General features: G+C 35.6%; 1 protein-coding gene and 1 long non-coding RNA gene across 6 annotated transcripts in view; one reads left to right on the top strand and one right to left on the bottom strand.

Moving 5' to 3' along the window:
* The window catches only part of HTR2C (5-hydroxytryptamine receptor 2C), a 318,136-nt gene that overhangs the window by 149,220 nt on the left and 145,044 nt on the right, over positions 1-23,872 (top strand). The window lies entirely within an intron of this gene.
* LOC147911811 (uncharacterized) overlaps positions 1-23,872 on the bottom strand; it is a 58,628-nt gene that overhangs the window by 8,625 nt on the left and 26,131 nt on the right. For 2 of the 5 annotated variants that reach the window (XR_015550642.1, XR_015550645.1), the window contains 3 exons: positions 20,978-21,087; positions 5,761-5,913; positions 1-4,836 (listed from right to left, as the gene is read on the bottom strand). This is a non-coding gene — a long non-coding RNA (uncharacterized LOC147911811). The remainder of the gene's footprint in view (positions 4,837-5,760; positions 5,914-20,977; positions 21,088-23,872) is intronic. The other 3 variants (XR_015550644.1, XR_015550643.1, XR_015550646.1) reach the window with 3 other exon arrangements.

The raw sequence follows: 23,872 nt of genomic DNA, 5'->3' as shown, positions 1-23,872 counted from the left end.
TTGGATGTGTGTATCATATTTATTAAATATATCAGTAGCAGAGTCTTAAAAAACAAAAGAGACATTTTATAATATATTAAAATCATACATAGATACTCTGTTGCTCACTGTCATTTGTAAACAATGACAGTGGTCTTACAATGTACAGAATGGAAGAGTGACAGAAACATGCTCCCACTCCTATATTCTAGGCAGTACACATACCCAGTACCATCTCTTATAGAAAGAAGGAAAAAGTGGCTCATCATCTTGAATAAATATATTCTAAGTTATCTTTTTAAATGTTGGCAAACTAAGTGCCTGGCACATAATAAGCACTCAAGGAAAGCTATTCTTCTTCATGCAGTCTACAATCCATGTTTCTACAAGGAGACAGGAAATAACAAATTAATTACTACTTATATAAGTTCAAGATCACATTATCACAACAAAAACTCAAGCATTGAAAGTTTTACTATATTGATTTTAGCGAGGTTTTTCATTTTTCATGTAAATTCAAAAATGTAATCAATCTTGTTTATACCAAACTACTATAAGAAGAAAGCAGAACAAGAGAATCAAAAAAAGCCATTTGATGAAAACTCCCACCAATAAAGAATGATCAAGAAAAAGAAAACTATATAAAAACACTTCAAACAAAATTAAATTTCCTCAAACAAGCATTTGAAGATATGAAAAAAATACCTTGAAGTAGAAATCTAAAAACTAAAAGAAATGGACAAAAAAATTGGTTAAAATAAAGCAAAAGTTGACTGAACCCAGGACAATAAAATAGAAGAAAAAGAAAAAATCATATCAGAAATGAACATTAAATTAAAAGTGCCTAAAGAAGAATAGATTCATATGAAAACTTAATAAGGAGCATTGAAGAAAAACAAGGAAACGACAAAGATAATAAAGATGAGATAAAGAAAGAAGGAAAAGGGTTCAGGAAGAAATTGTTTAATATGGAAGACCAGCAAAATGTATGTACAGTGACGCACCACATAACAACATTTTGGTCAATGACAGACCGCATATACGACATTGCTCCCATAAGATTATAGTGGAGCTGAAAAATTTCTATCACCTAGTAACGTCATAGCCATGATAAAGTCAAAGCACAACGCATCACTCATGTGTTTGTGGTGATGCTGGTGTAAATGAACCTACAGTGCTGCTTGTTGAGTAAAAATGTAGCACAAACACTTATGTACAGTACATAATACTTGATAATCATAATGACTATGCTACTGGTTTATGTATTTACTATACTACACTTTTTATAGTTATTTTAGAGTGTACTCTTCCTATTTATATAAAAAGTTTACTGTAAAACAACATGCTGTGTTACACTGGCAGCAGCCTCATACATCTCGCGTCTACCATGTCCATTGATTACACCATTTTTTTTGTGCTTGATTTATTCTCATGTTGTTTTGCTCAGCATGGCCCCTAAGCATACAGAATCCACTGCGAATATTGCCAGTAAAAGGCCACATCGAGTTATTGACCTGGAAATGAAATTAAAAGTGATTAAAGACTACAAAAATGGAAAATCAGTGATGGTTATTGCTCGCCAGTCAGGCATGTCCCATTCCACCATAGCTACAATCTTGAAAAATAAGCACGAAGTGGTAGAAGCCGTTAAAGGATCTGCTTTAAGGAGACAAGGAGGCCAAATCAATGCCAGGTTTTGAATCTTTAAAGGACAGGATAACAGTTTTCCTTGGGGGCAATGTGTCAGGCAACAGATTGAAACCCTTTGTGATCTGGCACCTTGAGAACCTCAGGGCCTTCAAGCATATCAATAAGCACACCTGCCAGTGTACTACGGGAGCAATAAGAAGTCATGGATGACCCAGCTCCTCTTCCGAGAGGCCCTCCTGAATTGCTATGCCAGTGAAATGGAGAAGAATTGTTTGGAGAATAACAGATCTTTCAAGATTTTGCTTACTGTTGCTAATGCTCCCAGACATCCTCTTTTTATTGGTGATCTTCATGCCAATATCAAAGTGGTGTTTCTCCCTCCAAACACCACCTCTGTGATTCAACCAATGGATCAAGGAGTTAGAGCAGCTTTTAAGGCCTACTACCTGAGGAGGACCTTTACCCAGGCTACTGCTGCAACTGAGGAAGACACTGACAAGACACTGATGGAATTCTGGAAAGATTACAATGTCTATGACTGCATCAAGAACTATGCTTGGGCTTGGGGTGATGTCAGCAAGGAGTATAGGAATGGCATCTGAAAGAAGACACTCAAGAGGTTTGTCCGTGACTTCAAAGAATTTGCCAAGGATGAAGAGGTTGCAAAAATCAACATGGCTGTGGTGAAGATGCAAACAACTTTAACCCGGGTGTCGCTGATGATGACATTGAGGAGCTCCTAGAGGTGGCTTCTGAGGAATTGACTAACGAGGAGTTGTTGGAACTGAAACAGGAACACACAGCTGAAGAAGAGGCGAGAGAAAAGGAAACTGCAGGAGAAGAAAAAGAAGAACCCCCAAGAAAATTCACAATGAAGGGTTTAGTAGAATCTTTTGCAGACCTCAGCAAGCTCCTTCAAAAGTTTGAAAACATGGACCCCAGACTGAATGGTTTTCATTAATAGAGAGGAATGTTCATTGTGCGTTATCTGCTTACAAGCAAATCTATGATGAAAAAAGAAACAAACTAAGCAAACCAAAGTGGACCTATTTCTGAAAACAGTGACACCTCCTCAAGAGAAGCTTCAGATGGGTCCTTGAAGACGTATTCCAGATGAAGGCACATTATCATAGGAGATGACAGCTCCATGAGTGTTATCGCCCCTGAAGACCTTTCAATGGGACAAGATGTGGAGGTGGAAGACAGTCATATCGATGATCCTGACCCTGTGAAGGCCTAGGCTAATGTCTGTGCTTGTGTCTTAGTTTTTTAAAAAAAGTTTAAAAAGGAAAAAAAAATTAAAAATTTTAAAAATAGAAAAAAGCTTATAGAATAAAGATATAAAGAAAATATTTTTGTACTGCTATACAATGTGTTTTAAGCTAAACGTTATTAAAAAAGAGTCAAAAAGTTAAAAATTTTTCAAAGTTTATAAAGTAAATATGTTACGGTAAGCTAAGGTTAATTTATTATTGAAGAAAAACATTTTTTATAAATTTAGTGTAGCCTAAGTGTGCAGTGTTTGTAACATCTACAGTAGTGTACAGTAATGTCCTAGACCTCACATTCACTCACCATTCACTTATCCAGAGAACTTTCAGTCCTGCAAGCTCCATTCATGGTAAATGCCCTCTACAAGTGTATCACTTTTCATCTTTTATACTGTATTTTTACTGTACCTTTTCTATGTTTAGATACACAAATACTTACCATTGTATTACAATTGCCTACAGTATTTAGTACAGTAACATGCTGTTCAGGTTTGTAGTCTAGAAGTAATAGGCTATACCATCTAGGTTTGTGGAAGTACACTCTAATTGCCTAATCATGCATTTCTCAAAACATATCCCCATCATTAAGCAACACATGACTGTAAAATGATCATTTTTGAAAGGAAAGAAACAATGGAACAGAATTAGTATTTAAAACTATAACCCAGGTAAATTTTTCAGAAATAAAAGTGTCTGAATCTGCCAACACAGTATCAGAAATTTGACCTGGACCCATTAACTTTAAGATATATCTGAGAAATTAGATTTTAAATATAAAGAAAAAATCTTCGGGGATTCTAGGAAAAATAAGAAATAATTCACAAGAGCAAGAGAATTAGATTGGCCTCTTTAACAAATTAAAAATTAACAAAATTTAACAATTAAAAATAAAGCAAAGCAACAGCGAAGCAATATTTTTTTTAAAAGTCAACCATTTGTAGGACATTCTTCAAAGGCAAATCTATAAAGACAGAAAAGATATCATTAGTTTCCAGGGGCTGAATGTAGGAGGATGACTCCAAGGGAGCATTTACTTTGCTATGTATCATGGAACTGTTCTATATCTTGATTGTGGTGGTGGTTATATATAAATATATATTTTTCAAAATTTGAAAAGCTATAAATTCTAGTATGCAGTTTTAAAAGGCTGAATTTTACTGTATGTAAATTATACTTTAAATTAAAAAAGGAAAATATACTCAAAGTTTGAAACAAAGATTTTGCATCCTGACAAGTTAGCCATAAAGGCTACAAAAAGTTAAAATTTTTTTAAACTCAGAGAGTTCTGAACCCATAAGCCATTCTTAAAAAACTGAATAGTGGATGGGATTCATCTAACCAAGGGATGATTGGGAAAATTTCATCAAAAAGACTAATGCTGAACATTAAATATATTTAATTTTAGAGCTCAGACAAAAACAAGGGTGGTATAAGGGCAGAAGAATACTGTTATATGATATATATTATTTGTTAAATACTTTAAAAAATTAGAAACAATGCAACTAAAATTTGGGAAGAGAAGAGAAAGAGAAAGAAGGAAAAGAAAGTAGAATCGTTTCATTGATCTTTCCATAAACAAAAGGTGAGAGTTAAATGATACCAAAAACATTCTGACAAATCACAAAGTAATTTATTTAATAAGAAAACAGGGTTCTAAGGGCATTAAACGTGATGTAAATACAAGATGATATAAACATGATATAAAGTTAACCACTGGGGGCCAGCCCCAGTGGCCTAGTGGTTAAGTTTGGCGTGCTCTACTTTGGCTGCCTGGGCTCCATTCCTGGGCACAAACCTACACGACTCCACAGTGGCCATGCTGTGGTGGCAGCTCACACACAAAATAGAGGAAGATTGGTCACTTGTGTTAGCTCAGGGCAAATCTTCCTCAGCAAAAAACAGGAAGATTGGCAACAGATGTTAGCTCAGGGTGATTCTTCCTCAGAAAAAAAAAAAAAGTTAACCACTAGAACAAAAACACAAACCTTCTTAAAACCAAAAGAAATGTAATTAATAGAAGAGCAAAAAAAAAAAAAAAAAAAAATCAAATGGAGGAAGAATTACAAGAAAATAAAATGCTTTCAACATTAAACCAAGATATATTACAGAGTTGAAAACCAACATATCAGTAATAGCAATACAATTGAATGTACCTAACTCACTATTAAAAATAAAAGATTTTCAGTTTGGCTTACAAAAAAGGAACCAATTATATTCTACATATAAGAAGAACACTTAAAATCCAGTGATTCATAATGGGTAAAAATAAAGGGATGAGCAAAAGTATACCAAACCAATGGAAACAATAAGAAAACAGAAATTGTGATCTTTATATCTTACAAAGTAAATTTCAAGAGAGAAAAGAAGTAAGAGTAAAAAAGAGGGATACTTTTGTTCCCATAACAACAACAAAAAAGTATGCTTATTTATGATAAAAACCACAATTAACAACACAGATGTAGCAGTTAAGAATATTCATACCCCCAATAACACAGCAATGCCCCTTATAAAGCTAAAAAAACTAAAGAACATGGAAGGATACATTTATGGATACATTCTACTTATGGGAGATTTTAACACATCATACTCAGTATAAGAAAGATTAGACAAAAATAAAAAAGGGTATAGACCTTATGGATGTATGTTGAAATTTATACCCCTATCATAGAGAGTATACCTTCTTCACAAGTGCACATGGAACACTCACAAAAATTAATCATCTATTAGGCCACAAAGGAAATATTAGAAAATAGGAATATTACAAAAAGTGCTTTCTGGTAAGAATGCAGTAGTACTAGAAAGTATCAACAACAAAAGTTTAAAGACCATCTCATCCTATGAATTTGATTATTTTAGATACCTCATATAAGTGGAATCATGCAGTCTTTGTCTTTCTGTGAGTAGCTTTTTTCACGTAGCATAATGTGTTCAAGGTTTATCCATGTTGTCACATATTGCAGAATTTCATTCTTTTTTAAGGCTAAATAGTAGTCCATTTTACACCGTACAAATACTAGAGGAAAACAAAGGTGAATTTACCTATAACCTAGGTGTATGGAAAGGATTTTTAACTACGACTCAAAATTCAGATGTACTAAAATAAAAGATTGATATCTTTGGCATAATAATAATAATCATAATTATGATAATACATGACAAAAGCACAAATAGCAAAATTCAAAAACAAATAACAAACTCATAGAAAATATTTGCAACATATATCACAGATAAAGGGCTAATGTCCATAAATATAAAGAATTCTTTAAAACTGAGGTAATAAGATCCAACAGTCAACAGAAAAAAAAAATGAGTTAAAGATGTGTGTAGGTAATTTGTGAAGTTTTTATATATTGTACATACTTTAAAACATTTGTGAATATTTGAATTATATATACACATTTAAATATACAGTCCTAAATACATGACAATGTTTAATTTCAATCATTATAAGAGAAGTATAAAATAAATGACACTGTGATACCGTTTTTTACCTGTCAGACTGGGAAAATTTTAAAAGCTTGACATGGCATTGTGGCAAGGCTATGTCAACATAGGCATTCTCGTTTATTAGTGGTGGGAATGCCAATTGGTACAACCAATATAGAGGGGAATATGACAATACTGAACAAAACTACATATGCATTTACATTTTAACCCAGCAAACCAGCCTCTAAAAGTTTGCCCTGGATAATAAACCTCTGATAATACAAAAATATGTATGTATAAGGTTATTCACATGAACATTGTTTGTAATTGCAAAATATCTGAAACAACCTAAGTGCCCATACATAGGAGATCAATTGGAAGTATTATAAAATATCCACACAATGGAGTACCATGAAAATATTAAAAGAAATGAGGAAGTTCTCTATTAACTGCCATGGAGTAATTTCCAACTTATACTATTAAATGAAAAAAGTAAAACGCAAAAGAGGGCATAGAGTATGCTATCATTATGTAAGAAAAAGGAGAAATACAAAAATATACACATATCTTTTTATTTGTGTAAAAAAGAAATACAGAAAAGATAAATGAGAAACTAATGAGATTGATTACCTTCAGGGGAAAGGTGGGAACTGGAAAGAAAGGTTGGGGGTGGGAGAATTACGCTTCTCTGAATACACGTTTTATTTAATTTTGACTTCAGAAACTGTGCTAATGTTTTATATATTTAAAAAAATAAGATAAACAAATATTGGGAGAAAACCCTGAAATGGATTATGAACAGAATCAAATGAACTTAACTCTATTTGAAATTAATAACATAACCACATTGAGTAGAGAGTACCAAAAAAACCTAACTCATATTACTTTAAAGCAATCTTTGTACTATATACACAATCTAAAGATAAATAAAAATATAAATAAATGAACTTTAGATATTAGGTTTGATTTTATCAGAGGTACATAACAGCAATTCTGAAACTACTTCCTGTGTATTCTGGGATGGTATAAGTGTATAAGTATACTAAAGATAATAGGAACCAAGTTTCTCACTGTTTCATAAGGGTGTTGAAAAGTTGGAAAGGGGGAAGCAAATAATGAGTCCTATGGTGTTGGATTTATAGTACTTTTTCCCCCAAAGCTCCAGTAGATAGTTGTTATGTCATAGTTGCACAGCCTTCTAGTTGCTGTATGTGGGATTGCGGCCTCATCGTGGCCGGAGAAGCTGTGCGTCGGTGTGCGCCCGGAATCCAACCTGAACCGCCAGCAGCGGAGCGCACGCACTTAACCGCTAAGCCACGGGGCCGGCCCTGGTGTTGGATTAATATTCATGATATCAGTGTGAATTCATGGAGCTGATAGATAATAACAAGGATAATAATAATAATAGATAGATGGACATAGAAACCAATATTCATATGTATATGTATATGTATACTTAGAATTATTTTCTGTCTCTGTCCATTAAGAGGGCTTAAAAACAATGTCACATGAGTAGCAGTAAACACAAATGAGAACAGGGACTCCGTAGAGAAATAGTTGACTCCATGCTTGGGGCAGGAATATTACAACATGAGCCTGGAGCATCTTTTGATCTGGAAAGTAAGAAAGTGCTCAAAAAATGCTGGGAATGTATAAAAAAGACACAGATGCTACCTTAATTGGGCCCCCTTACCAAATCTGAAAACTTTTGTGCATTAAAATCAATAATGACAGTTCTGATGCCAACAAAAATAGAGTAAGCCCACTAAAGACTATCTCTTTTGCTGTATTCATGTAATAATTCTGGAAAAAATTCAAAAGCAACTACCTGAGGACTCAGAAAAGAAAACAAAAGCAGGCAGATTGGGAGGTAAATCGAAACTTAGAAAAGTAACCACTGTTTCCTTCCTCTTTTCCCTTTTCCTCTTTTCTTTTTTTTTAATTTCTTCCTCTTTTCTTCCTGGTTTTGCCCCAAGGGCAGTACCCAGTCACATAGCTGTATGGTGGTAGTACAGGAGTGGCTAAAACTCTTATAGAAACCCAGTCTTTCTAGCCAGGGTAACTGACAAAAGGGGTAACTGTGGTCTACTGAATGTAGCTGAAACATCTTTTTTCCTCCCTTTTTTTTTTTTTTAAAGATTTTATTTATTTATTTTTTCCCCCCAAAGCCCCAGTAGATAGTTGTATGTCATAGCTGCACATCCTTCTAGTTGCTGTATGTGGGACTCGGCCTCAGGATGGACGGAGAAGTGGTGCCTCGGTGCGCGCCCGGGATCCGAACCCGGGCCACCAGCATCGGAGCGCGCGCACTTAACCACCAAGCCACGGGGCCGGCCCTTTCCTCCCTTTTTTGTCTCCTGGCTTCGTCCAGAGGGATTGATCTAGTTAGACAGCTGTGCTTTGGGGGTGTGAATACTAAAATTTTGCGGAGACCCTTTCTTTTTTGGCCAGTGAACCTGAAAAGTGGGCCTCTGTAGACTAGAGAGTATGGAAGCGAATCCCATGGAAGAGAGAGAAGGATAAAGAATTTCCTAATTCTGTGTATGAACCTGCATAAGTGCCAGTCTCAACTCTGACCTCTACATGAACAGGACAGACCCCAAGAAGCATAGAAAAGCTTTAGAGAATTGAACTGATTTAAAAAATCATCCAAGTCTCAGACCATGCCCTGAGTGGCACGTGTGTGGGACAGACCCAAAGCAGCAGAGGCAAAGGTTATGAAAACAGAAAAGATATTAAACCTATGGCCCGTAGAGGCAAGACTGAATGTTAAGTCTGAACCTAATTGGGTTGATTGCCCACTACAACAAACAAGTAAACAAAATCATCATTCTTGAAAGGATTTGAATAGGACCTAGAATCTACAAAATATAATATTCAAAATGTCCAGGATACAATCCAAAATTACTTGACATAAAAAATATCCAGGGAATATGAAAAATTCTTAAAGTGACCATCAACAGATGCAAACCCCCCAATTACCAAGATGTTGGAATTATCAGACAAAGCCTTTAAAGCAGCTACCGTAACAATACTCCATGTAGTAATGTATAGACATATGGAAGTTCTCAATGGAGAAAAAGAAACTACAAAAAAGAAGAAACTAAAATACTGAATATTTTATGACAGGAAAATACAATATCTGAAATTTTTAAAATCACAGGATGGGCTCAATAACACAATAGAGATGACAGAGAAAAGAGTTAGTGAATTTGAAGATGGATCAATAGAAATCATCCAAACTATAGAATAGAGAGAAAGACTGAAGAAAAATGAATAAAGCTTCAAGAATCTGTGGAACTGTATAAAATTGTAGAATATTTGTGTCACTGGAGTCCCAAAAGGAGAGGAATAAAAGATTGGTGCAGGAAAAAAATTAAAACAAAAAATGGCAAATTGTTTCCTAAATTTGATGAAAGACTAAATTTAGAGACTCAAGAAGTTCATCAAACCTTAAACAAGATAAACTCAAAGAAAACCCATAATCAAATTGCTGAACACTGTCAACAAAAAGGAATGAACTATTGATAACACACAAACAGGGATAAACCTAAAATAATTAAACTGAGTGAAAAGAGCCACATGAAAAGAGTACATATTACATGAGTCCATTTATATAAAATTCTAGAAAATGCAAACCAATCTACAGTGGCAGAAAGAAGATCAGTTGCTGGAGACCATTGGGAGTGAGGTGGGCAGATAAAAATGGCTATTTAATGGCATGAGGAATATTTGGGGCATAATAGGTATGTTCATTATTTTGATAATAGTTATTATTTCACAAGTGTATATATAGATATGTAAAAACATATCAAATTGTACATTTAAATATATACAGCTTATTATTTGTCAGTTAAACCTCAACAAAGTTGTTAATGTCAATAAAGCTGTTAATAAGGCTGTTAAAATTGTAAGATGCAACTAAAGGAGTGCTTAGAGGAAGATTTGTGGCATTAATTACTTATTTTAAAGATTTTATTTATTTTATTTTTCCCCCCAAAGCCCCAGTGGATAGTTGTATGTCGTAGCTGCACATCCTTCTAGTTGCTGTATGTGGGACTCGGCCTCAGGATGAACGGAGAAGTGGTGCCTCGATGCACACCCGGGATCCGAACCCGGGCCACCAGCATCGCAGCGCGCGCACTTAACCACCAAGCCACAGGGCCGGCCCTAATTACTTATTTTAGAAAATAAAAATAGTCTCACACCAGTAATCTAAGTTTCTACTTTAAGAAACTAGCAAATGAAGAGCAAATTAGACCCAATGCAAGTAGAAGGAAGAAAATAATAAAGTTCAGAGTAAAAATCAGTGAGATTAAAAATTGGAAACTAACAGAAAAACCAGTGAAACTCAAAGCTGATTCTTTTACAACATTAATGAAAATGATAAACCACTAGCCAGATTGATCAAGAAAAAAAGAAAACTCAAATTACCAGTATCAATTCTGAAAGAAGAGGCATCACTACAGAATTTACAGACAATAAAACATGTAACAGAATATTGTGAAAAACTTTATGCCTATCAATTCAACGACTTACATGAAATGAATTAATTCTCTTAAAGATATAAACTACCAAAGATCACTTATGAAAAAATGGTTACCCTGAATAGACCTATTTAAAAAAACTTCCAAAAAAAATCTCCAAACCCAGATGGCTTTACTGGCAAGTTCTATCAAACATTTCAGGAAGAAAAAAATAAGAATTCTGCACAATCTCTCCCAGAGAATAAAAGCAAAAAGAATACATCCCATATCATGTTATGAGTCCAGGATTACTCTGATAATAAAACTAGTCATTACAATAAAAAAAAAGAGAGACTAGTATGCTTCATTAGCATAGATGCAAAAATCCTTAAGAACATATTAACAAACTGAATCCAGCAATATTTAAAAAGGATAAAACATTCTAACACAGCTGGTCTAATATTCAAAAATCAATCAACGTGATTCCCCATATCAACAGATTAAAGAAAATAAAAACCATATGATCATCTCAATTATGGAATAGTGGATACAGAAAAGACATTTGGCAAAAATCAACATCCATTCAAAATAAACTTGGAGCTGGACTGGTGGCATAGCGGTTAAGTGCGCGCGCTCTGCTTTGGCGGCCCAGGGTTCACAGGTTCGGATCCTGGGTGCGCACCAATGCACCGCTTGTCAAGCCATGCTGTGGCGGTGTCCCACATAAAGTGGAGGAAGATGGGCACGGATGTTAGCCCAGGGCCAGTCTTCCTCAGCAAAAAGAGGAGGATTGGCAATGGATCTTAGCTCAGGGCTGCTCTTCCTCACACACACACACAAAAAAACAAAAAACAAGATAAACTGTCAGAAAACTAGGAATAGAAGGGAAGTTCCTCAACCCGATAAGGGAATTTACAAATATTCTTAAGCTAACATCATACTTAATGGTGAAAGACTGAATGATTTCACATAAAGATCAGGAATAAGATCAGGATGTTCACTCTCATCACTCGTCTTCAACATTATACTACAGGTTCTAAGCAGTGCAATAAGGTAAGAAAAATTAATGGAACTCTTACCTATCAGAAAGGAAGAAACAAAACCACTTCTATTCAAAGATAACATGGTTATCTACATAGAAAATGCTAAGAAATCTATAAAATGGCTCCTAGAAATATGGTAGGCTGCTTCTAAAATGGCCACCAATGATTCCTGCCTCTTGGTATTTACTCTCTTTTATAATGCCCTTCCCTTTTGTGTGGGCTGGACCTAGTGACTTGCTTCTAAAGAAAAGAATACAGCAGAAGTGATTGGATGCCACTTCTGAGATTAGATTATAAAAAACTGTAATTTCCATCTTGCTTACACTTTATCTCTTGCTGGCACTCTCTCTTGCCTGTTTGCTTACTTGCTCTGATGAAGCAAGCTGCCATGTCATACATTTTCCTACAGAGAGGCCCACATGGCTAGGAACTGAAGGAAGCCTCCAGCCAACATCCAATGAGGAACAGGCTTTCAATCTAAAACCCACAAATTATATTAACCACATGAGTGAGCATAGAAGTGTATCTTTCCCAGTGGAGGCTTGGGTGGCTGCAGCCTGGCTGACCATTTTGATTGTGTCAAGCTAAAGGAGAGTATGATGTGACTAGACTCCGGATCCACAGAAACTGTTAGATAATAAATGTTCTTTTAAGCCACTAATTTTGGGGGTAATTTGTTATGCATCAACAGATTACTAAGACAACTCACAATAAGTGAGTTCAGCAAGCTCTTAGAATGCAAGGTTCCTATACACAAATAAGTTGTATTCATATATGCTAGCAATGGAAATTGGAAGTCAAATTAAAAAGAGTACCATGTATAATAACATCAACAAACATGAAAATCTTAGGTGTAAATCTAACAAAATATGTGCAAGAACTGTATGCTGAAAACTTCAAAACACTGAGGAAATAAATTAAAGAAGACCCAAATAATTGGAAAGATATGCCCTGATTATGGACTGGAAGAATGAGTGTTTTTAAGATGTCAATTCTCTCCCAAATAATCTATAGATTCGGCACAGTTCCAAAGAAATCCCAGCAGATTTTTTTTGTAGGAATCAGCAAACTGATTCTAAAATTTATTTGAAAAGGCAAGGGAACTAGAATAGCCAAAACAATTTTGAAAAAGAACAAAATTGGAGGACCCACAATACTTAATTTTAGGACTTACTATTAAGTTACAATAATCAAGACAGAATGGTGTTGCTGGAAGGATGAATGCATATATTGATGGATCAAAATAGAGGATCCAAAAATAGGCAAATATGATCAATTAATTTTTGACAAAGTTTCGAAAGCATTTCAAAGGAGAAAAAAATAGTCTTTTCAGTAAATGTTGTTAGAAACATTGGACATCAGTATGCACAAAAAGAACCTCCGTCCATATTGCACACCTTATACAAAAACTAACTCAAAATGGAATATAGAAGTAAATGTAAAATGCAAAACTATAAAACTTCTAGAAGAAAACATAGGAGAAGCTATGTGTGAGTACAACTACTTCAAGAAATGGCAGAATTAAATGGCAACTTCAGAAGCAGTGAAATATGAATTATTATTCTACAGGATCACTGTATTTCAATCTGCAATGAACTCTTGAACAAAATGATGAAGTTTTGCCTCTGCTAAAGCCTACTTGAAAACACCGAATCTGTAACGTTTACCCTGTCATTGTTCAAATAATTTCTTTTCTGATTTTCTTTTTTCATCCTGTTACCTTATCATTGCATGTGTATTTAAGGTGTCATGTTTAATCTGTTCTATTTTCTATTATTTTAAAGAAATTAGAATATATACCCAAGACCTGTGTAGATAATTCAATTATATAAAAATATGTTGTTCAGCTTGACAATACTTTCCGGAAGCAAGTCTTTATGGAAGTTGAAGAGCATATATTAACTGGATGTAACTTTGCAGGAAGCTACAACAATCATAGCTAACATGTGTTGAGTATTTTCTATGTGTCAGGCACTGTTTTAAATGCTTCACATGTATTAAATCATTTAATTCTTACTAACCATATGAGTTAGATTCTGTTTTCTCCCCAGTTTATATATAATGGAACAGAGGAAGAAGGTTATTACGTAACTGACACCGAGGGCAGATAGTTAGGATATTGTAGAGTAGGGATTTAAACTGAGGCTGTCTGGCTTTAGATTCTATTCTTAAACACTATAATAGATAACATAGAGGAGATAGCCCCCTTTGTCAAAGAGGCAAGAGTAAAAGGGACAAATCCAAGTAAATACCTTCAAAGGAAAGTGGCAGACATAAAAAAAGCACCAACATGCAGCAAGATATATACACTTCATGTTGAGAGGTAAAGAGACTGAAGATGTCTGAAACCATTGGACAACCTAGCGCTGAGTGAAGATAGTTCAGGAAAACTTCCCAGAGATGGTGAGATTGGCCAAATTTTGAGGAAGAAACAGGGTTTCATTGGAGTTTTAGTATATTAATATGTCAGGGCCTTAACAGTTGTGGCAATTTTAAATCCTAACAAAAATCTAATTTTGTAGATGTGGAAATTGAGAATCATTGATTCAATAGTCATTTATTGAGCACCTACTGTGTGCCAAGCACTCTTCTCAGTTCTATGGCTAGTGCACAAAACAACAATAAAAAATTTCTGTCTAGGGGAAGGCTTAGGAGCCTGACTAAAGTTTGGTCAAGCAAAGAATCTCTGTCACCGCGTGCAACTTACGTATTTCTCACTTAGGCTTTGACTTCTCCAAGGTCACATGACTAGACTATGAAATAGCAGAGTCAAGATTTGAACCTAGATGTAGCGATGTAGCTAATTCTAACATCCATTTCATTTTTCATTATGTCACTTTGACACTCACAGATTACTTTAAAAAGTCAGGGCTGTTTTGTTTTGTTTTGAGGGGCATGTACGCTAAATTAGAGGAAAATTACAAGTCAAGTTGTTCCCAAAAATGTCAAGAAGATTGGCCTGCTGGTTTTAAAAAATGCTTCAAGGTATTCGCAGAAATTAAGACAGTTCTGTGAATTAGTTCAGTGTCTCAAATGTTCATTTCACCTCTGAGGCCTTTGGTTGTCATCGCGATATTTAGCTGAAAATATGCTTCAAAATGATTATTCTTGCTCCCATAAATATGTAAAGTTTTTTGCAATTGTAAACTTCCACAATGTCTTCAGGTCTCTAGCTTAAAAACATTGTGATTGCTATAAATCACGCTCTCTGCTCCACTGCACCAGAATTTTAAGGTTCATGGCACAGAACTGGTTGACTAATACACTATGCCTAAGAACACCATAAACATGCAGCAGTTGACAAATATGAATTAAGTTCTATTTCTTCATATAGATTGGCAAAATGCCTGAGGGGAATTATTGTGTCTACATAGATAACACTAAAGTCACAAGTACTCATACCCTATTGCTCACCCAAGAGGATCCAACCACATGTGTCCCCATCCTCTGTTACCAGCCTAGTAGTGCCTCCTCCTTTTGGCACCAGCAATTGACTCTCTAGACTTCTTCACCCACAATCGACTCTAGAAATCCAAGAAACAATTTCAAATATCTCTAAGTTCCAAAGTAGTAATAAGATATTCTAGGCTCATCTTTATAAAAACCACTTGTATTATTATATAATGCTTAATAACATAGTAAAGTATAAAATACATTGTTCAAGGATAAGATGGAGTAGCTCACTTTTCCCTGCTACTTTCCTCTAAATACAACTAAATACTCTGTGAAGAATTTGACAGACAATCGTAAAAGAACTCTGAAAGCACAAAGAGGAAGGTGCACTGGATAGGCAACTCAGTACTTGAAGAATGACACTGCAGTGACTTCCCTGGGGTTTCTTTTTATCTCCCATATGTCCTAGTCTGGATACTGGAGAGGCCTGCAACTCAGGATCTTCAACAGGCATGGACAAAAAACCAAGCAAACAAACCAAAGCAGGGACTTAGCAAGGAGATCCATGCCCAGTGACGAGGCAAGCTCATCTGCCCACAGCAGTGGAAACAGTGAAACCTGGGTGCGAGGCTGAAGCTTTCCTCCTAAGATTAGGAAAAAGAAAAGAATGTCTGCTCTCGGCACTGTTACACAACATAGTACTGAAAGCTGTAGCCACTACTATAAGACGATAAAAGAAAGGCATACTGATTGGAAAGGAAGCAGTGAAACTGTTCCTATTTGCAGATGTCATGATTGTCTACATAGAAAATCCCAAAGAATCTACCAATAAAACTCTTAGAACTAATAAATGAGTTGAGCAAGGTTGCAGGATACAAGATCAACACAGAGAAGTCAATCACATTTTTAGACTAGCAATGATCATGTGGAAACTGAAATTAAAATTCAATACCACTTACAATTGCTCAAAAGAAAATAAAACACTCAGCTCTAAATGTAATAAAACATGTACTGAATTTGTACACCTAACATTACAAAGTGCTGGTGAAAGAAATCAAAGACCTATGTAAATCAGGAGACATACCCTGTTCATAGATTGGAAGACTGAGCATAGTAAAGATGTCTATTCTTCCTGTATTAGTTTGCTAGGGCTGCCATAACGAAGTGCCACAGTGGGTGGTTAAAACAACAGAAATTTATTTTCTCATAGTTATGGAGGCTAGAAGTCGGAGATCAAGGTGTCAGCAAGGTTGGTTTCTTCTGAGGACTTTCTCCTTGGCTTGCAGATGGTCGCCTTCTAATTGTGTCTTCACCTGGTCTTTCCTTGTACTGTCTCTGTTGAATTTCTCTTCTTAAGGACACCAGTCATATTGAATTAGTCTAATGACTTCATTTTAACTTAATTACCCTTTTAAAGACCCTATCTCCAAATTGTCACATTCTGAGGTACTGGGGACTTCAACATATAAATTTAGGGCAACACCATTCAGCCTATAACACTTCTCAAATTGATCTATAGATTTAATGCAATTCCAATCAAAATCCCAGCAAGATTTTTTTATATATAGACAAGCTTATTCTAAAATTTATATGAAAAGGCACAGGCAGGTCCTAAAGTAGTTAAAATTATCTTTAAAAAGAAGAATAAAGTGGAAAGAATCACTCTACTTCATATCAAGTTTTACTACATAGCAGCAGTAATCAAGACAATTTTGTATTGGCAGAGGGATAGATACATAGACCAACAGAATAGAATAGAGAACCCAGAAATAGACTGTGTAAATATGCCCAATTAATTTTTGACAAGGGTGTAAAAGAAACTCAATAGAAGAACAAGTGGTGCCAAATAAGTTGGTCACCTGAAGGCACAAAAATGAACCTTGATCTATACTTCACACCTTATTAAAATTAACTCAAAATGAATCACAGACTTAAATGTAAAACATAAAACTATAAAACTTTTAGGAAAAAAAAGATCTTCTGGATCCAGAGCTAGGCAGAATTCCTCGATTTGACAGCAAAAGCACAATCCGTAAAAGAAAAATGTATAAATTGGACTTCATCAAAATTAAAAACTTTGGTTCTGCAAAAGACCCCTTTAAGAGAATGAAAAGACAAACTACAGAGTAGGGGAAATATTTGTAAACTATATATCCAACAAAGGAATAATAGTGTAATAGTTTCCTATGGCTCCTATAAGAAATCACCACAAACTTAGTGGCTTAAAACAACAGAAATTTATTCTCTCACAGTTCTGGAGGCCAGAAGTCTGGAATCAGTATCTCTAGGCTGAAATCTTGGTGTCTGCAAGGTCCTAATGCCTCTGGAGGTTATAGGGGAATATCTACCCACTCTTTGCCTTTTTCAGCTTCTGGCGGCTGCCAGCATTCCTTGGCTTGTAGCTGCATCACTCCAATCTCTGTCTCCGTGGTCACGTTGCCTTCTTTATGAAATCTCCCTCTGCTTCTCTTTTACAAGAATACATGCAATTGCATTTAGGGCTCACCCAGATAATTCAGAATAATCTCTCCATCACAAGATCCTTAATTTAATTACATCTTGCAAAGACATCTTTTTATTGCCATTTAAGACAGCATTCACAGGTTCCAGGGATTGGACATGTATATCTTTTGGGAGGTCAATTTTCAGACTAGTGCAACTAGGATCTAGAACATACAAAGAACTCTCAGATCTCAACAACAACAAAAAGCAACAATCCATTTAAATAGTGGGCAAAAGACATGAAGAGACATTTCACCATAGAGAGTACACAGATGGCAAATAAGCACATGAAAATATGTTCAACATCATTAGACATTAGGGAAATGCAAATTAAAACCACAGTGAGATACTACTTCATGTCTATCAGAATAACTAAAATAAAAAATAGTGACAAAAGTAAATGCTACTAAGGATTCAGAGAAACTGGATTGCTCATACGTTGCTGGTGGGAATATAAAATGGTACAGACACTGTGGAAAATAGTTTGGCAGTTTCTTAAAAACCTAAATGGGCAACTACCTATACTATTCAGCAGTTGCACTCCTGGGCATTTATCTCAGAGAAATGAAGATTTATGTTTACACAAAAACCTGTACACTGATGTTTATGTCAGCTTGATTCATAATAGCCCCAAACTGTAAATGATATTCAATGGGTGAATGGGCACACAAACTATAGTACATCCTTACGTGGAATACTACTTAGCAATAAAAATGAATGACTATTGATTCACACAACAACCTAGATAATTCTCCAGAAAATTATTCTGAGTGAAAAATACCAATCCCAAAGATCACATGCTGCATTCTTCCATTTGTATAGTATTCTTAACATGATAAATTTATAGAAATAGAGAACAGATTAATGGTTTCCAGGGTTTAATGATAGGGGTGCATGGGAGGAGAGTGGTTGTGGTTTGCAAAGAGGAACAGGAGGACTCATGCAAGGATGGAAATTTTCTGTATCTTAACTATGTCACTGTCAATATCTTGGTTGTGATATTTACTATAGTTTTGCAAAATGTTACCATTGGGGAAAATGGGGTAAAGGGCACTCATGATCTCTGCATTTTTTCTTACAACTAACTGCATGTGAATCTACAATTACCTCAAAATAAAAAGTTTAATTTAAAAATATATATGTAAGACATATATAAGTTTTAAAGCATTCTGGAATCATTCCATACTCGGACCTGGAACTCCTCATCTCTCAGGGGAACTTGATCCCTCTAGTGAGGAATAATATATATAAAACATAAAAGTATATAATAATACATGTATAATACTTAAGATATAAAATATAAATGTAGGCGGCAGAAAGTTGATATCTATATACAGAACTGTTACTATTTTAGAAATTACATACTTCAGTGAGGACCATGTTTACCCATATACTCCATATTTATTTAAAATTAAAACATATATATGTACATACATCTTAAGGTTATATGTTTAAAATTTAACTAATTAGCATATAAAGTGCAACCTTTAAAATATTAAATGAAGAAAATCTGGTTTCCAAACTCAATATAGATCTTGCAAGTTTAAAGTAATCCTTGCCCTTGGTTTTCTTTACCTGGTTTCCAAATATCTAAGTCATATTTAACTTTTCACAGGGCCCCTCAGTCTAAAGGTCCCTAATTTATCAATCTTAACTCTTTGGGTTGTTTCTGGACTTTTAGTGCTTTGTACAAATTCATTGCTAAGTGAAATAGAGCCATGCTTTCTGGCAGTTTCTTGCTCTAGGGTCTGATGCCTCGCTCTCACACTTCGAGGAGTAACAAGTTCCCAGTACACTTGACTGGGCCTTGGAAATCACCACCTTATTTCCCACCCATGGCTCTTCTCAACCCATCCCATTACCATTTACTCAGAGTCAGTGGGAATCAATTCAGCATCATTCATTCATCAGTTTTGACCACTTACTACACATTAAGTGCCATGCTAGGCACTGGGGACACAGCAGGAAAAGAAAAGAGACATAACTTTATGGAATTTATAATCTAGTCGGCAAGGTAGAGGCAGAGCAGTAGCAAAGAGCATCTGCGTTTCAGAAACTGACTGTCATTCACAACACACAGATACTTTTGGAGTAAGGAGGAAGGGGGAATGATTGGGAAAAATACCCTTCCCAGTAATAAGCAAAAGCAATAGGCAAAAAGAAAAGAACAGCTATTTATTTATTTTGTGAGGAAAATCAGCCCTGAGCTAACATCCATGCCAATCCTCCTCTTTTTGCTGAGGAAGACCGGCCCTAAGCTAACATCTATTGCCAATCCTCCTCCTTTTTTTCCCTTTTTCTCCCCAAAGCCCCAGTAGGTAGTTGTATGTCATAGTTGCACATCCTTCTAGTTGCTGTATGTGGGACGCCACCTCAGCATGGCCAGACGAGGGGTGCATCTGTGCGCCCCCGGGTCTGAACCCAGGCCGCCAGTAGCAGAGCACAGGCACTTAACCGCTAAGCCACAGGGCTGGCCCCAAAAATAGCTATTTAAACCACATACTTGCCAATCTACATAGTTTTTCAGGATTGAATGGCAATTCATTATTGTTATTATTATTACCATTATTATTATTATTATTATAAACTTTTATATGGCTTTGTAACGGATTTCCCCCCAAAGAAAAGTCTTCCAGTCAAGTTTTTATAGCTTTTTTCTTTGGTAATTTTGTCCTACCAATATTTGGGGATACCAGATGAGAGTGGTTTCTCTTTCAAAGCCATTGGATTAATTTATGCAAGTACAGGGAGTCCATTCTTGAACTTCCGATTCTCTATCGAGACATTGTCACACAGTATCTGCCACTGAGCACTCATGGTGCTTTCACATACATTATTTAATTTACCACAATGGAACTATACCAACCCAAGTCCTGTTTCTGATAGCCATGATTTCTTTTCAGACAACAACATATTTATAATTCACTTGCAAGTCCTCAACCAAATTAGGCATCCAGGGAATTTGGGAGAGAGAGATTTCATCACTGGCACGCAGTCCACACACTCAAATATCTGTGTACAACAGTAGATTCTAGATTATTTGTTAAGGAAATGCATTGTCTATTTTGGTAGCCTTTATTTTTATTTAGAGGAAATCCTTTCAGAAATTGAAAATGACACAATTTATAGACAACCGTTTTAGTGGACTAAAGCAAGTAAACATCAATCTAATTGTTTTTAAAATTTTTTTTAATTTCTTATAATATTTTGCTTATGTTTCTAAAGTAGGGCTAGTTGTTACAATTACCTAAATATTCAATTTGGATCCTTTGAGAAGGTAAGTGTATTGGGTTTGGTACTCTGTTCGCTTGAGTTGAGAAATCTGTTCATCAGAAATAAGTCCAGTAGCTAAAATTCCTGTGGAAGTTATAAAAGAGTTAGTTGTTACCAAAATATATCATAGGATTGTCTGTGTACAAAGAAAATTAACCGACTCTTTAAGTATATTAATGAGAATTGGAAAGGATTTGTTGATTAGTAACTCTCTAAGGCACTGAACTACAATACTGCATTTCATCTTCACATGCACCATAAATATCATTGAGAACATACTATTTCCCAGGCACTCTGCAAAGAATTTTGCCTATATTAACTCATTTAATCCACACAAATGATACCTATGATTTTTTTTTTCATATTTTAAAGATAAAGAAACTAACGTTTAGAGAAGTTAAATAATGTGCCTAAGACTTCAGAACTTGCCAGTGGCACAACTGATTATTAAACACAGGCCTAAGAAACACCAAATAGAAAACAATCTTCTCATATATATAAAATATCTGCAAAATTTGTATCCCTGGAGTTCATTCTCAAAATGAAATGATTTTCTTATTTGTGTAAAGGTAATACCACATTCCTAGATAAATGATAGATTAAGCTCTAGGACATTGATACTTAGTGTTCACCTAAACCAAAGGTCAGGAACTGGCAGCCCTTTATCTGACTTCTGCCTGCAGGTGTGTTTTGTTTTAGCTTAGCCAATGATTTTAAACTTTGTAAATTGGATACCTTTTAAAAGTGTGTAGGTTCCATCTTTGCTATGTTTTCTACCACTCCCCATTTTCTTACCTCTTGCTGTCTTACTCACTGATATTACCTGCCTAGTCCCTAAAAGCATTTAAGTTTGTGACAGGCCTCACAGCTTGTGGGCACAAAAGATACAACCTTGATATCAATACCGTGAAGTCACTGGCTTATTATCCCCATGTGCTTACAAAGTTACTCCAATTCTAGAAAAATACACTTTCCCTCCAAGTACTTCTAGAAGTCCCCAGGAGTTGTCTCACATGTGATTGTGAATAAATCACTATTCTGGGCTTTCATCACGCATGTATGTATCCACCATTACCTGCCAACATTCACTGTATCTGCTGGTCATCCATCATCTTCCAGTGGTCATCCATCATCTGCCACTGGGCATCCATCATCTGCCATTGGGTACCCATCATCATTCGCTGGGCATCTGCTGAGTACCGCCATGTCTGTTGGGCATCCTCAGTCTCCCACCAGACATTGTGGTCTCTGCTGATGCTCTGCCATTTCACCACCAGTGCCTTCCATGAGAATGCTGCTTACCTGTCTTGGGTGCTGTCACCTGGTGCCGCCAAACCCACAAACCCTCAAGATACCTCATGGTGCTGCATTTGCTTCACTCTTTATTGTACTTATGTTCCTTGCAAAAATTAGGAGTATGTCCCTCTATTACTGTGACTCACTTTGTTATCTAAACATTGAAAAGCAATGCTTGTCCCTTCCTCTTTCACAAAATTCCTCTGTAAAACAGCTTTCTGTTTTCTTTTTCTTCCTTATTATTGTCTCCCCAGGGCTTACACATTCTATAGGGCTGATTTAGAGTCTATTTACTGATGCCTTAATTCCTATCCTCAGTCATCTACACAAAAACTTCCGTCTGAAAGGCTAAGCAGTGACCTTCTCAGTCTTGTGTACTTGTATATACCTAGCATTTATCCCTGTATCTGGCATCTTTTAATGAATAAATGAAGGCCTCCTTCCCTCTTGCAAATCAATTCATGAGGTTAGATACTTGGGATTTCCCGGCACCACACATCTAAACCTGTGAATTTTTACTCTTTGGTTCAAATGTCTTATTTTAATAACTCCTTTCCCTCTTTCAATACACATAATCATTTCACTGCAGGCTCTTTACCCTAAGGGAAAAAATTCTTTACCAGGTAAGTCTCAATTCCAAATGTAAAAAGGAAGGGTGGCGCTCAGTATATTCATAGAAAATTACAGTGACATATGTTAAAGAATACAGTCCAGAGGTGCCAGTTCTTACCTTGATCTTTCGAGTCTGCTATTTCAAGTCATTCTTTGCACTTTATCTCTCTTCTTTCCTTCTTAGATATATACAAGTTTTGCAGATTAATTGCTGCTTTAATTATCCAATAAATTCACAAAATAAATTCGTAATGTAATTTTAGTTAACATTCTAGTTTTACTTGCAAAAGTCATTTCACTACAGGCAGATGGACAGCACTGTCTAAGCTAAATAATAGCAACTAACACCTAACTGAATGCTTGCTTAGTGCCAGGCCCTGATGGTAAGGAACATTATGATAACTATAATTATAATAGCAAACTTTAATTGAGCACTGTATGGGAGGGAAAACTTCTCCTCTACTCTCTTACTTTCAGTACTGGGACCCTGCAAATTAAACAGACAAAAGACAGATTAACAAGAGAGTTTATTATTTATGCATATGGAGGCCTTCATAGAAAAGAAGGGAAGACCCAAAGAAGCGGTTAGACCCAGGGGTTTATATACCATTTTAACAAAGTAATAAATTGTGGTGAAGTGACAAGACAAAGGAAAAAGGATTTGGGCTTCTAGGGGTGGTAAATTGTGGGAAGGTAAATATATGAAAGAATCTAATGGAAGATAAGAGTTATTTATTTTTCTATTGAGGTAACATTGGTTTATAACATGCTATAAAATTCAGGTGTGCATCATTGTATTTTGATTTCTGTGTAGACTATATCATGTTCACCATGCAAAGACTAATTACCATCCATCACCATACACACATGCCCAGTCACCCTTTTCACCACCCTCCCTTCCCCCTTCTCCTCTGGTAACCACCAATCCAATCTCTGCCTCTAAGTGTTTTATGTTCTATTT

The sequence above is a fragment of the Ceratotherium simum genome, chromosome X, assembly GCF_057802395.1.
Source record: "Ceratotherium simum simum isolate JZ-2026a chromosome X, ASM5780239v1, whole genome shotgun sequence".
Taxonomy (NCBI): domain Eukaryota; kingdom Metazoa; phylum Chordata; class Mammalia; order Perissodactyla; family Rhinocerotidae; genus Ceratotherium; species Ceratotherium simum.
The sequence above is the reverse complement of the archived record's forward strand: the minus strand, read 5'-3'. Positions and strand labels throughout refer to the sequence as shown.